This window comes from Tenrec ecaudatus, unplaced genomic scaffold, assembly GCF_050624435.1.
Source record: "Tenrec ecaudatus isolate mTenEca1 unplaced genomic scaffold, mTenEca1.hap1 Scaffold_223, whole genome shotgun sequence".
Classification (NCBI taxonomy): domain Eukaryota; kingdom Metazoa; phylum Chordata; class Mammalia; order Afrosoricida; family Tenrecidae; genus Tenrec; species Tenrec ecaudatus.
This window is the reverse complement of record NW_027458458.1, coordinates 52825-69053: the sequence shown is the minus strand read 5'-3', so window position 1 is coordinate 69053 and position 16229 is coordinate 52825. Positions and strand designations below refer to the sequence as shown.

Genomic DNA, 16229 nt, shown 5'->3' with positions numbered 1-16229 from the left:
TAAGCTGTGCTCTAGCTACTTTGGCTAGCTTCTACTTGGATTTGAGCAATTTATGATCTGTTCCACAGTTAACCCCTGGGCGTGTTTTGACTTATAAGCTTCTCCACCATTTCTTTCTGTAGATGTGGTTGATTTGATTTTCATTTGTTCCATTCCGGAAAATCCATATGTGTAGTTTCCATTTCTGGTGTTTAATAAGGAATTTGCTATGAATTCATCATTAGTCTCAAAATGTTATCAGTGAACCTGTGTGTCATTTCTGTTACTAAGGTCACATTTTCCAACTACTGCTACTTTCCCCAAATTTTACACTTATCAGTGTGTATGATTGTTTGGTTGATCAATGTCAGGCTGAAAAATTCATGTGAAAATTTCAATATATATTTTAAAATATTTTATTGGGAGCTCTTATAGATATCATAACTTCCCATAGTTCAATTACATGGAGCAGTCCTGTACAATAGCTACCACAGTTTGAAAACTTTTTCTTCTTTAATTCCTTGATATCAGCTCTCCTTTATCCCTTCTCCCCTCAATTTCATTATTGTGGTGGTAAACAGAACCTGGATGAAAGTGTGAGCAGCAGCCTTATATCTGTACTCCTGACCACAGGGCTTGGAAGACCAGTTCTAGTGCTGGAAGAAAACCCCCACAAGTCCCAAAGCTAGAACTGCTAATGAGCAATCTCCAGACAGAGATTTCCCCCCAACTGCCCTCCAGGAAGATGTTAGTATACAGCTGCTACAGGTGCCTGACTTCTTGCTTCTCAGCTGAAAGATGCCTAGCTTTGAAAGCAATCAGGTTCCCTTTGTTGCTGTCACTTAAGGAATCAATTATCTCTTTCTCTCTTAAATGCCCACTGGATGGGTCCTAAAGGACTGGTGTGTAATTGAAGGGCAGAAATAAAAAGGCTTTGCATTCTTTCACCAATTTATATAATCTCAGGGCATGCAGCTCCCCCGCCTCCCACACAAACACAGGCAGACACCTAGCTACCTAACAAGGTAGGCAGGATCTTTAGCCTCGGGATCCCTGAAATAATTGGATGAGCAACTTAAGACCAGTGCTGAGGGTAGGTGGAGTGGAGTAATTGTCTCCTGAGCGGGGAGAACAATAACAACAACATGTCTGCTCTTGTCGTTAAAGCTGCTGGCAGATAGTAATTAGCCATGCGCTTGTATGAGGTATCATTAAGGTGGCACTACAATGAAAGGATAGTGTGGCGATGATATTTAACTAAGAGTATGTGACTGGGACTCTTCTCCAACTTTGTGAATGCTTCTATGTTTGCTTTAATTGGTGCACAAAACTGAATAACACTTGTACTAACTGGTCTTGCTTGCAGGCATATGAATATTAGCCTACCACTGACAAAATTATACATCAGGGAAGATATTGCAGTGTGCTTTTGGATAATGAATATGATGCCAATCTTCTTGAATTTGTCGATCTCAGCCTTATAAACCACTTGATTATCTAATTAAAAATAGCCAGTACCAGTCTATTAAAGTTGAATAATGCATACACTATCAATTTTTACCATTCCATTTTGTTTTGACAACTTGCAATTTTTCATGACAATATTGCATGTATGCCATTTTCCATTTACTAGAGGATATTAGCAGCTATTTTTTCTCATTTTCAGTCATGCCATGTCAAGCACTGAAGGTCCCCAAAGCTTTTCCTCCATCTACATCATTATGGTTGACTGTACTTTGAGGATTTAGTACTTGTTCAGTGTTATTTCATTGCCATTAAACCTGAGGGGTTCATGTTCCAGAAGTCGATCACCAGATCTTCCTCCCAGTCCCTATTTCTGGAGAATCCACTAAGACCTGTGCACCATGGGTGGTCCTGCTTGTATTTGAAACACTGGGTGGCAGTGCTTCTGGCATCACAGCAACCTGCACGCCACCACAGGACAGCACTGTAAGAGGAGTGCTGTGAGCTAAAATACAGGCTCCACAAACATAAGGAATGTGTTTCTGTACCATAATCCCTTTCATATATACCTGTAAAAATGGTTTTCTCCCAAGTAGAATATTCGCCATGTTTCGCATTCCCAACTTTATCTAGCACTTAGTTGTCTTTCAGTAAAGATTGATTAAATGAATACATTTAACCTCTACCAAATGGAATTAGCAAGTCATATCACTCCTGTGGTCTATTGGTCTCATGTCTTCCTTCTGTTATGTTTGTTGTATGTATTCATGTACCTCTTTAAGCAAATATCAAACCTGTGTCCATTTATCACTTTCATATCCAACCTGATTTCTATAGTAACTATTTTTACCATTTGAATTGTTTACATGATTGTATTTCGTCCAATGGGCAATAAACATTAAGCATAGTGTTTTATTTATAGTCATAAAAGAGGGTTGTCACTAAAGATCTACTTTATATCAATGTGTATTTTATGGGGTCCATTGAAAACCAAGATATTTAAAAGAGTCAATGTTGTGTTCTTTTATAGAAATCCAGAAAGATGATGATCATTTGCTTGAGCACTTGCAGTGTGAAAGATGCATTGACAGAATGGAATGGTGCTACAAATGTAATACATATTCTCAGCATAAAAATAATTTTCCTCCAAAGGAAACTTATGAGATGTTTGGATTACATGAAAAAAATGTAAAATCAGATTTAATCATTCTGGAATTAAATCAGAACAGAAGCAACAAAATACAGAAGATGAGAAAACTTTTCTCCACAGTGAACAAGAGCAATTTAATACTGAAATGAAATTCCCTGAGTGTGAACCACCCAGGTTCATGAAGTCACAGTGCATTCAGCATCAGGAGTCTGATGAAATTGAGAAACTACACACAGGCGATAAATGTGGAACAACCTTCATTGAAGACTCTGTGTTCTATGAACACCAGATTATTGGTATACTAGATAAGACCTACGAATGCAGTCAGTGTGGGCAAATATTCAAGAAAATGTTCAAACTCAATGAACATTATCAAAAAAGTCATGAAGGACAAAAGCTAGGAAAATGCTTGCAATGTGGGAAAAATTTTCACAGTGTATCATACCTCAAGGGACATCAGGAACCTCATGTGGCAGGAATGTCCTATGTATGCAGTGAATGTGGGAAAGGCTTCACTAGGAAGAGTGATCTCACTGCTCATCAGCAAACTCATACTGGAGAGAAACCCCACATATGTGGTGAATATGGAAAAGCCTTTATCAGGAAGACTCTTCTCACTGTTCATCAGCGAACTCATACTGGAGAGAAACCCCATGTATGTGGTGAATATGGCAAAGGCTTTAGCCAGAAGAGTAAATTTACTGTTTATCAGCGAACTCATACTGGTGAGAAATCCTATGTATGTGGTCAATGTGGAAAAACCTTTCTCACGAAGAATGTTCTCACCATTCATCAGTGAACCCATACTGGAGAGAAACCCCATGTATGTGGTGAATGTGGAAAAGCCTTTATTCGGAAGCATGCTCTCACTGTTCATCAGCGAACTCATACTGGAGAGAAACCCCATGTGTGTAGTCAATGTGGAAAAGCTTTTATCAGAAAGAGTAAAGTTACTGTTCATCAGCGAACTCATACTGGAGAAAACCCCCATGTATGTGGTGAATGTGGAAAAGGCTTTATCCAGAAGACTGCTCTCACTATTAATCAGCAAACTCATAGTGGAGAGAAACCACATAAATGTAGTGAATGTGGCAAAAGCTTCATTCGTAAAGGAAATCTCAAAACTCATATAAAAATTCACAGGAGTAAAACCCTATATATGTGGCAAAGGCCTTATCCAGAAGATTTCTCTCACTGTTCATCAGCTAATTCACACTCGGGAGAAACCCCATGTATGTCATGAATGTGGAAAAGCCTTTATCTGGATGGCTTCTCTTACTGTTCATCAGTGAACTCATACTGGAGAGAAACCCCATATATGTGATGAATGTGGAAAAGCTTTCAGCCAGACACAATGCCTTACAGCACATCAGAGATTTGACAAAAGGAAAAAAGCCCTTTGCATGAATTAAATGTGGAACATCTTATATGTGGACATCAGATCTCGTTAATCATGAGAAATTTTCAACAAGAAAAACTTTCATTGGAGTTAGTGTAACAAAGCTTTCAAAACAAAGGAAGAGGTGCTGGAGTTTGGCCTGGGCCAAGTGTGTGAACGGACAGTTGTGACTTACCATATGGGTACCCGTGTTCTGTGTTGCTGTCCCTCTACTGACATGGCCCACCATCTTGGCGACAGATGACCTTCCAGACTTCCACAGAGTGCATGTTCTTCCTCAGATGCATGAAGGTTCCCTAGACTATACACGGTAGTCCCTGGAGAAGTGCTGACAAGGTGGGGAAACCACAGCTTCTGAGAGGAAAGCCTCACTGCCTTCATTCCCTTGTCTCTGCTGAAACTGAGTTTGTGTCTGGGCTCACACTGAGTTCCCATCACTGTGTAACTTGCACAGTAATACATGGCCGTGACGTCAGGATTCACAGAGCTCAGTTTTAAATTAACCTGGTTCTGGGATGTATCCCTGGTGATGCTGACTCAGTACTGGAGAGCTAGATTATAGTTTGTGCCCCCCATTCTCCCATATTATCCCAATCCACTCCAGATCCTTTCCTGGAGCCCGGTGGACCCAGGTCACATGATAGCTGGTTAAAGACAATCTAGAGACCGCACAAGTGAGAGATAGGGTCTGTGAGGGCCTCACTAGTCCAGGGCCTGACTCTTGTACCTGCACCTGGGCCTATACAGCTGGGGATAGAGAGAAACCCAGTGAGTCATGTGCCCCGATTCTTCACTCCCAGACTTCATGTCTGACTCCCTGAACCACTCACCACCCTGAGTTGCCAGAAAGAGGAAAACCCACACATGCTTCATGTTCATGTGGATAAGATTCGTGACACCCAGAAAATGCTCTCCAGGTGAGAAGGATTATGAATTTAAGTCCTTGCATGTTGTGGTTTTATTTGGGTTCTTGTCAGGCATTTGCGTGTGGGAGGTGCATGGTATGTAAAGGTGGAAAGGGCTGAATGGGGCCCCTGCCTCTGGGACTCACACTAGAAAAGTGATGCTGGTGGAGTCCTTGAGAGAACACAGCCCTCTCTTTGAGGTCTTCACTCTACCAATCATGCGGACATCTGTGCAGATTTTAAGTTTAATGTAGCTTTACATCTATTACCATCAGAAGTACACAGATGATCTGGTGAAATTAAAGACAATCTCTATGCTTACCATGCAATGGAATCAAGACTAGGCCTACCTGAATCTTTTCATTCCTTTGACCACGTAGGGAAACAAGTATATGTCTCCCTAAAACTCCTTTCCCCTATAACATTTCAGAATATTTGGGAAAGGATAAAATATACTGCGTTATAGTCCATGTTTAATATTGGAAAAAAAGTGTTTCCTACCAACAAGGTTATTTGTGGGGAAACAGGAACCCACAGAAGTCTTAAGAAGGTCATATTTCTTCCCATGGATTAGTACCCTCTGTGGGTGATGGGTATTCTGAGTCCCCTGCTGACAGCAACCCATCACATACAGGAGAGGTGTTTCCTGGGCTTACACAGTCTTCCAACTTCTGTGGGGCACACAGTAACATTTTCTCTGGTCATAAGCATTCAGATTGTTGGTCAGGAGTGTTACCTGGAGTTGTCTCTGCAGATTTCCAAACACGGGCACTGGAGCTACCATAGTGGTCAGCACAGCAGCTCTAACTGCAGTCTGTATCCAGGCTCCTGTGGGGCCTAAGCACCCCTGCAAGTCAACTTTCTCCCTGAGGTTATTTTTACCTCTGGTCCCTCAGTGGGAAAAGCTTTAGAGGTAGAGAGTGCTACAAGTTGCAAACACTGTGAGCTGGATACAGTGAAAGGAAGTATGATCTACAGACATAGCTCTTTATACAGATTTTGATATTGAGATATACGCCACAAAAAATACTGGTAAAGAAAATCTGGCTCAAAGACAAAGATATTCTACAGGATTTAGGCTGCCTTCTTTACAGAGGAACGGGGAAGTATTTAAATCAGGCTTCTATTCAAAATAATTGAAACTGGAACGTTTTAGTTAATTATTTGATGTTAAGGGGAAAGTTTCTAGTCAGAATTATTTTGGGGGTGGTTTTCTGTTATGTTTGATGGGAAATTTTGCAGATGTTTTTAATTGTTGAAAACAATACTCTAATGCCACTGAACTACACCTGAGAAGAATGTTGCAAATAGTATTTTGTTGCATGTTTCATGAGAAAAATATGTTCCAATACATGACAGAAAGTTTTGCACACATAGCTGCAAACGGACAGAAATTCTTGCCAGTACAATATTTCAAAAACTTTAAAATATTGAACAGGAAAGGGATTGTGATATAAACCAATAACTGAATTTACAATAAAAAATTTCATAATGAAATAGTCTATGTTTATTATTTTATTTGATTATTTGTTTTTTGCCCAAACCATCTTATAGTTAGCTGTGGTCGTCATATAATCATTTGTCAATTTCACAGGATTAAGAGTGAAGGGGTGGAGTCTAGCCAGTTAATCAGATCATAGCCAATGTGGCCTCTGTGTTGGAGTGGCCTCCTGAGGATTCTGGGAACTCCTTCATTCCTCCTTGAATGTAGGAGTCTGTCTCTCTCTGTCTCTTTCTGTTGACTTCCTGGGAGACATTGCAGCTGACAAGACATGTGGAACTATGTGAGTGCTCTCAGCTGGAGAAATCACGTGGACCCATGCGAGCGCTGAGATGCTTACAATGCCACCAGATCCAGAAGACTTCCCACCCACTGGCCTGTGCTCTTGCTGCATTTGGCATCATTGCATGTGTTTTGTGAGTCTGAAGAAGACTTTAAAAATACGTATCGGACATATGGTCTAAGATTGGACTTAAGGAATTGATCTGGACTGGGCTGGGATGTTTTCTTGATATTTGAGTTCTCTTGTACATAAAGCTATTTCTCAAGGACGTGAGTGTCTATGAATTTGTTTCTCTAGTCTACCCATAGTAACATAGATATCATATCATCCCACAGTTCCATCACATCAAGCAGGAGGAAAACATCTTTCTTGAACTTTTTAATATCGGCTCCCTTTTACCCCACCCATTGCCCCACTGTATCTCCAAGAAATCCTTGTTTGTCTTGCTGCCTCTATACATTTATCAATTCTGGGTTCGTATACTGTTAAACAGAAATACACATAACAAAACTCAAGAGAATTACCCCCAATTGCAAAATACATCTGAGGTGAACCCAAAAGGAATTGCAAGTTGAGGAAGAAGGCAGTCCAAGTGTACTCTTCTGTCCTTCCCTGGAGTCCAGGACTGAACCAGTTGTGTTTAGGATCAATTATGTCAGTCTGGCTCCTGGGATGTGGTGACCTTGCTGGATCACTGCCTTTTCAGGGGCTTCTGTGTTCAAACATACTCTTTAGGTCTGGTGTCCTACAGCCTGCCCCTTCTACCTTTGGTTGAACACATGCTAACATTCCCCAAACTGATTGTTAAATATATTACAAGGAATACAAACGACGACGACAAAACTAACTCCCTGCCTTCCAGTAGATTCTCCCTCATAGCACAGCCCTATTTTGTCATCTTTGCTGGTGAGGAGGGAACACTGTTCTTTTAGCAGCTCAAACGAAGGATGCTTACAAAACAACATCCCTGCACTGGCCGCAAAGTGAGACTGCTGGCTGGGGGTAGTGAGACCCGTTACTGATGAGCCAGCTCCATCTCTTCTCTGTGTGTGCAAAGTACTGTTGCATGCAGTATTTGTTGGTAAACTGTGCTTTTGCTGGGGACCGCAGACAATGGTTTAACAGATTCATGCTGTTAAGTTGACCTTACATTACAATAGAGGGGGATACTATTGGAAGGAAGAATAAGGCTATTTTTGTACATCTACCTTTAAATTGAAGCAAAGCAAGTGAAAAAATATATTTAAAAGGAAAGCTAAGTGTTGGATCGGCCCTGTGAACAGCTCACTGCTGTGGGATTGCCAAATTTGCAGGTAGGTAGCTGGGTTGGGGCCTGGGATATAATACCAGGTGTCCTTTAAATTGGTTTATCCACAGAGAGCACAGCTGTGCTCTCAATCATGCCGTCGGAGTTCACAGCACCTTCCTGTGCTTTGCTTCCCTTGCAGGTGCTGTGGCAACTCCCGGCCGAACTGTTGATACTTCAGGATCATCCCACAGAAGCCTGCAGAGACAACTGGAGGCTTGATGGTGAACCACATGGTCTGCAGAGGGAGGAGAGCTCCCACTGGTGATAATCCCTAGCTATGCCCAGCTCCTTCCTGCAGATGATTAGATCAGGCCACGTGGAGAGAGTCTCAGCACTGGGGAAACAGGAGTGCTTGGAATCTGCCAGGTGCAGGGCTAGGTGTCGGTGGAGGTGTTTCTATATTGCTTTGAGAAAGGAATCACAAAATGCCTCACCGTGCTAGTAGAAATAGGACCTGGTATTTCCAGCTTTCCGGCACTTGTCCTGCACAGGCCAGGTACCTTTCAGAACTGGTGCCCAGACTGTAGCCTGATCCACTTCTGAATGTACACTCCTCCCTGGGCCATTCATTGTAATAGAAAATTGACACCCCAGGACCACGCATAAACAGCGGATAATTCTGAGCTGTTTAGGAAACCACTGTTATAAGCACAATAAAAGTGCACTCTTCTAAAAATAATTCACAGGGTACATAAGGGACTGTAGTGGATTGGTTATACTCCTCCCTTGCCCCAAACCACAATAACCTCTGGAAATACAGACTGGTATCTCTCATGAATATAGATGCCCAAATCCTCAACAAAGCCCTGGTCAATAGAATCCAACAGCATATAAATTTATTTTAAAAGACCAATATTCTCAGGTCAATGAATCAGGACAGAAAACCCAACAATAAAAACATCCACATACAATTGATTTTTACATTGGCCCAAAAGACATTAAATGGGAAGCAGGTGCCCTCCTCAATAAATGGTGCTGGAAAATCTGGATAACCACCTGCAGAAGAATGAAATGAAATATCTCATTCTATGTACTAAAATAACTCCAGGTGGATTAAACACCTACATGTAAAATCCAGAGCTAGCAGGATCATTAGTCCAGGGAATACATGGGTTGGCAGAATTAACAAAAGAAACATACTCCATAGAAGGTAACATAGATGAATGGGACCTATGAAAAAGAAAACACTTGTGTAAATCAATAGAGTTTATTTAATAAAAGAGTAAAAAGAGAGCCCACAGACTGGAAAAGGATATTTAGTAATGACACATCATATAAAAGACTAATGATTAAGATCCACAGAATTTTACAAGGTTATAGCAAGAAAAAAACTTTTGATAAGATGGGCTAAAGACCTGAACAAACAATTCATACAAGATGATAGATAAATGGCTAATAAACACATGTGGAAATGTTCTAGGTCTGTAGTCATTGAGGAATTGGAAATCAAAACAACAATGTGATACCAACTAAAGCCCAGTAATGTATCCCAATTTAAAAACAAAACATAACAGAACAATAAAGGGTGGACAGGGTCTGGTGGGATAAGGACTTTTGTACAACTGCTAGTAGTCATGTAAATATGTACAGCCACTATAGAAGGAGATATGGCGATACCTAAAACATATGGAAATTGAACTACCATCTGACTCACCAATACCATTACTGGGCATATACCCCAAAGAAATAAGAAAGAGATGACGAACAGACATGTGTTCCCCCATGATCATTGCAGCACAGTTCACAATAGCACGAAGCTGGAAACAGCCTAAATTCCCATCAAGAGAAAAGTGGATACATTAAAAAACAACTCTGATGTAAACACACAAATAATATGAATCCCTAAAAAGCAGCATTGAAACACTTCAAGTCGTGGAAGGATCTGGAAGACATGCTTAGTGAAGTTAGTCAAGCACAAAAGGACAAATGCTATTTAAGTTCACTCCACTTGGAAAAAGTCGCAGAAAGGGCACAAGCTCAAGTTTGCACATCATCAGGCCCTCTGGCTAGGAGCTAGATCGCCTGGGAAAGAGCTGGACCAGTGCCATGAACCACAAATCCTCTGGTCAAGGTAAGTATAGTGGAGGTCATTTGGCCAGAGGACACTTCCTGATCTCCTGATAGCTGGGATCCATTGGTGGGGGAAAGGGGGCAGGATGCTGAGTAGTAGCAATATGGATCTGGGGTGAGGTCCCCTGGAGAGGGTGGTGGCCCTCTCAAAGGGGTGAGGCTTAGTGATGGTAGGGCGTGGGCAGCACTGAAGAGGGGAGATGGAACAGTCAATTTTGGGTGAACGTAAGTGCGTGTCTGCTCGGGTGTGGGAAAGGAGAGCTGACAGCCAAGTGGAGTAAGGAGAGACTGCAGGTGCTCTTCGGATCAACAGGTAGGGAGGGTATTTCATGACTTGCACTCGGAGAGCAGAGCTGACTTAGGACTCTGGGGTTACCTGGGAAGCCAGGTCAGATGTCACAGAACAGTGGGAAACTGAATCCTGACTCTCAGAGTACAAGTCATGCTGCAGAGCTGCTTCTGTGGGATCCCCAAATGGGAACTCCACTGGGGGAACTGGATTCTACCCCAGACTCACTGTAACCTGAGGAATTAAGCTGGAAAACACATGGTGTCTGGGGTTGAAGAAAATAGCTGTACCAAGAGCTGTCTACTATTGGTTGTCTAACAAACAAGTCTTGGTACAGCAAGTGTGCTGTGTTAAGACGTATTATCCTGGCAACTGTGTGGCTGTTCTGTTGCAGTCTGCTTATACTCATCTACATTAGGCTGTTTCTCACAGGTGTGCCGCCATTGGAGCTCACCGTCTTGAAGCAGTGTAATTTGTTTGGTTATTTTTCAGAAAATGAAACCTAGGGATGTTGTGCCCACAGGGAAAGAAAGCATAACAAGGTTTTAGGGTGCTTGAAGGGTGGAGGAGAAAAAAGGGAGATGATTTGAAGAAGTCTAGGAAGGAACCCTATCATTTGGAAAACATGTATGAGTATGCAAGAAATTGCACAATTCGTTTGGACAGAATTGAACTATGGAACAATATGACCTATACAGTGGTTGCCAAGTTAAATAATTTTAATTTTATCAAATAAAAGGTAATAAAGTAATAGATCAAGGAATGGGTTTGGGGCTTGCACTAAATCCTATCCCCAATTTAAGGACTATCAGTTCGAGCCCACAGGACGATGGCAACGTAGTCACACATGCCAGGGGGACTCTGCAGAATCCAGCCCAGGAGAGTTGCTTAGAGGGAAATTCAACGCTGCTGGATCGCAGGAGGTGCATCATAAAGATAAGTAGGCGCATATCCACTGGGTTTTGAAGGGCTGTGGGTTTTGGCTTACATCACTGGAAGCCGCCGGGGGCTTGACCTTAGCCCAGCCGCTGTAACTGCTGGAGCCGGGACCATTTGGAGCCCAGCCAATGTATCTGCCAGAGCCGGGGCCATTTGGAGCCTGTAGCAGGGCTTGGTCTAAACACAGCCACAGTTTTCCCCTGCCTGCCTCAGGGCAGGGACAGGACCCTGGCAGCTCCACCAGCAGGGATCAGGGTTCAGCTACATTGATTGTTGCTTCTGTTTATATCTCTGCTCTCTATTCCAACACAGCCGTGGAGGGCTGCACAGGAGCTTTTTCATGTCATGGCCACAGCTTGCGGTGCCTACGTGGTCTGAGCAGGGACTAAACCCAACACCCCACAGCCCAACAGGCAGGGATCAGGGTTCAGCTACACTGCTGCATCTGTTAACATCTCTGCTCTGTGTCCCCCCACTTCTTTGGGGGCTGCTCAGCAGCTTTCTTGCGACTCTTGGGGCTCAGCTGTGGATAGCAGCTGGGGCTTGGGGCAGGGAGTAAGCCCTTGTAGCTCCACAGGCAGGGAGTGGGACTCAGCTACATAGTTGCTTTTGCTTCCCTCACTTCCCTATACCCCTGCAGAGTCTAGTCTAACATTTTAATTTTTCTCCCCCTGCTCTTTATTCCTACCCTGCTCTCTCATGCTCCATTGCAGACATATGGGGCACTCCCATTGCCCTAGGGCATTTGCGCCTTGGCCACACCCAGCTAGGTGAGCTCCACCCTGCTTAGATAGCCAAAGGCTAGGGAAAGGCCTGCTTGCTCTCTAGGGGATACTCCTCAGACTTCTCACCAGGGAGTTCCTGCCTGAGTACCTGGGGACATAAGGCAGCTCAGCCAACACTTTTCAACATTCAAACCAATAACAGGAACATCAGCCCAGCCTGTGCAACACTGGGGCAGGCAGCCGACCTGCCATCTGGGGTACTCCCCTGATAGGGAAGCCACAGGAAGATAAAGTGGTAGGTTAATACCATAGCAAAATCAGCTGTAGGCAGTTCGAAGAAGCATTCCTGTAAGTCTTCCAGAGAGAGACTAGAAAATGGCACCTGGTCCCTCTAAAATAACTCAACGCAAAAAGCCATCACCCCTAACGACTTCAACGAAAAAAACAGGAGAAAAAAAGACAAAGGCAGAAGATGTCCTGAACATAACAACATACATAGAAGAAGCAGACATTGAGATGCCACTCAAAGAAACTCAGAATGCTGCTTGGAGCCATGCAGGATATGAGGGAAACAATACAGAAAAAGGATGAAACGATACAGGAGCTTAGCGAGGAGATAATGAAAAACAATAGCACAATCATGTTCCTTGAAAATTGATTGGAGGAATCAGAGAACCCTATCAGTGTCTTGGAGGACAGCCAAGCAGACTTTAATAAACGTGAACAAAAATCTAACAAGAGCATCAGAGAAGCTGAAGAAAACCTAAGAGCTATGTCTGATGCTATGAAGCAGAACATTAGAATTATTGGCCTACCGGAGGAAGACACAACAAAGAATCATCTGCTACAATAGCGAGAGAATTCTTGGAGGAAAACTTGCCCAGCCTAATGAATGAAAACCAGGCAACCATCCAGGAGGCTGAAAGAACACCAGCATGACAGGACCCCAAGATGAAATCACCAAGGCACATAATAGTTAAACTATCCAACTTTGAGGAAAAGGAGAAAATCATGACAGCAGCCAGGGAAAAACAAGCAGTCACATATAAAGGTTCCCACATAAGGATATGCTCAGACCTATCAGCAGAAACTATGAAAAAAAGGAGAGAGTGGAGTAACATTACTCCAAAAATTGAAGGAAAACAACGCAACTCCAAGAATATCTACCCAGCCAAATTATCGATCAAGATCGATGGAGAAGTAAAAGTCTTCCCAGACAAGGAAAAACTCAAAAATTACATTACAACAAACCCAGCCTTACAAAAGATCCTCGCCGACTCAGTATGGGCAGATGAACAACACTCACCAAGCACAAATAAGAGACCAATACATAGAACAACTTCACCCAGAGCACAACAAGGAGAAAAGAGACCCCAAGATAGCATTGGTTTAAGGATGGAAAGAAGTCAAGAATGATACACACAAAAAACACACACTAATGAGAAAGGAAAGTAGGAAAACTCCCAACACAAAAGGTATAAAATGGCATCACAGAGTCCACAGATGGAGATAATAACCCTGAAATCAGTGGCCTGAACGCAGGCATTAAAAGACTGAGACTAGCAGAATGGCTTAGAAAACACAACCCATCCATTTGCTGCCTACAGGAGACACATCTCAAGGCTACAGACAAAAATAGGCTGAGAATCAAAGGCTGGAGAAGGACCTACCAAGTACACAGCAATACAAAAAAAGCAGGGGTTGCAATCCTAATCTCGGAATAAATTGACCTCAAAGTACAAACCATAAAAAGAGATAAGGAAGGATACTATCTAATGCTCAAGGGAATCATAGACAATGAACCACTAAGCATTGTAAACATATATTCCCTGAATGAGAGACCAGCTGAATATGTCAACCAAACACTCCAAAAGATTAAGAAAAAATCACAGACCCGACAATTATAGTGGGTGACTTCAACACACCACTCTGAGAAAGATAGATCACAGGGAAAGAAACTCAACTATGATGCACATACCGGCTTGGGAGGAACTGGAGGAAATCATGCTAAGTGAAGTAAGTCAGGTACAAAAGGAAAAGTAAAACATGATCCTGCTGAGGCAAATATTAAAAAAAAAATGCTAATGTGGCATAGGGGAAAAAGTTACTATATACTAACATTTTTGGGTTGAAGACTGTGTAGTATGGCAGAGACCAGATCAAAACCAGGGATGCACATAGTAGACAACTGGGGAGGAGGTGGGGAAAGAAAAATAAAAGGATGAATATAAGGAAGAAAAGGTGAGCTGGGGCATGGGGCACTAACCCACCCAAGGGGAGGGTATTGTTTATATCTCCACAGGGAAAGTGGGACCAGACTTCCACCCAGTGCCGCGAGGTGTGAATGCAGCATTCCGGAGTGGAGTAGGGAACCAGTGGAGAGGTCTGGGAGGCTGGCCCCAACACCAAAAATTAAGTGGATTCCTGCCCCTCCCCCAAGAAGAATTTGTTTCAAAGGACGACATTGATTCTACAGCTCGGGCAGAAGGATATATCGGATCAGAGCACACGGGCGCAGATGAAGGGGAGGAGGAGAGAGTGGAGCACAGACTTGCCCACCAGGCCGTGAGGATGATGTTCCTGATTAGAGCAGCCAGTCCACAGAGAGGACAACATGGCCCCCACTATAAGACATGATACCCCTCAGTGACCAATGGCGCTACCGGAGAAAGCATCAGAGACACAGTGTGCAGATTGCACCTGACCTGATCCGACCACACTGAGGCAAATCACTGGGAGAGTTCAGCGGAACAGCAAGGGAATGGAGTGGCAAGGTCCCCAGGGAATGCTGAAAGTGGATTTGGGGCCAGGGCGTGGTGCCCATACAGACTGAACTGGAAAACACTCCTAAAGGCCAACAAACGAACCTTGAACTAACTACAAGCTTTTCTATCTTGATGTGTTTTGTTTTGTTCTTTGTCAGTGGTTTGTTGTTGTTTTGTTGTCTGGCTGTATACTGTTGCTTTGTTTTCCTCTGTCTTATTTTTGTGCATGTTATTATCTCCACAGGTTTGTCTACATGAGACAGGCTGGATGAACTATCTGGAGGAAAAACAAAGGGACCGACAGTTCTGGGGGTACCTGGGATAGGGGGAGATTGGGCGTAAAGAAGTGGTGTTAACAAACCCAGGGACAAGGGAGCAACATGGGATCCAAATTGGTGGCGAGGTGGGGAGTGGCTGGCCTGGTAGGGAATGATAAGGGCAAGGTTACTTAAAGAAGAGGTATAGCTGTAAGCCAGGTGGGGATGGAGCATGATAGTGGGGCAGGAGGAAAGTCAAGGGAAATAGAGGAAAGAACTAGGAGGCAAAGTGCATTTATAGAGGTCTAGACAAAGACATGTACATGCAAATATATATATGAGGATGGGGAAATAGATCTATGTGTCTATATTTATAGGTTTAGTATTAAGGTGGCAGAAGGACCTTGGGCCTCTACTGAAGCACTCCCTCAATACATGAATAGTTTCTTCTATTAAATTGTCATTCTATGATCCTCACCCTCCCGACACAATTGCTGAAGCCAAAGCATTTGAACAAGTAAATATGAAGAAAGTTGATGGTGCCCGGCTATCAAAAGAGATAGCGTCTGGGGTCTTAAAGCCTTGAAGGTGCACAAGTGGCCATCTAGCTCAGAAGCAACAAAGCCCACATGGAAGAGCACATCAGCTTGTGTGATCACGTGGTCCCGAAGGGATCAGTTTTCAGGTATCAAAGAGCAAAAAATCATATCATTGGCTGCACAGCTCCATGATACGATTGTCGAGGACAAACGGGTGCATAAGCAAACGTGGCGAAGGAATCTGATGATGCCCGGCTATCAAAAGAGATAGTGTCTGGGGTCTTAAAGCCTTGAAGGTGAGCAAGCGGCCATCTAGCTCAGAAGCAATAAAGCCCACACGGAAGAAGCACACCAGCTTGTGTGATCACGAGGTGCCAAAGGGATCAGGAATAAGGCATCATCATAAAAAAAAACCCAAAAACTTAACATCGTGAATGAAGGAGGAAGTGTAGAGTGGAGACCCAAAGCCCATTTGTCGGCCACTGGAGATCCCCTCACAGAGGAGTCTAGGGGAGGAGATGAGTCAGTCAGGGTGCGATGTAGCACCAATGAAGTATACAACTTTCCTCCAGTTCCTAAATGCTTCCTCCACCCCACCTCCCAACTATCATGATCTGAAATCTACCTTGATAGAGCAGAGGTTGTACACTGGTGC

At 43.2% G+C, this 16229-nt stretch overlaps 1 long non-coding RNA gene across 2 annotated transcripts in view; it reads left to right on the top strand.

The window, feature by feature from the left end:
• The window catches only part of LOC142436341 (uncharacterized), a 65468-nt gene extending 61905 nt beyond the window's left edge, over window positions 1-3563 (top strand). For both annotated transcript variants that reach the window (XR_012781892.1, XR_012781891.1), the window contains exon 6: window positions 2474-3563. This is a non-coding gene — a long non-coding RNA (uncharacterized LOC142436341). The remainder of the gene's footprint in view (window positions 1-2473) is intronic.
• The last annotated feature ends 12666 nt before the right edge of the window (window positions 3564-16229 follow it).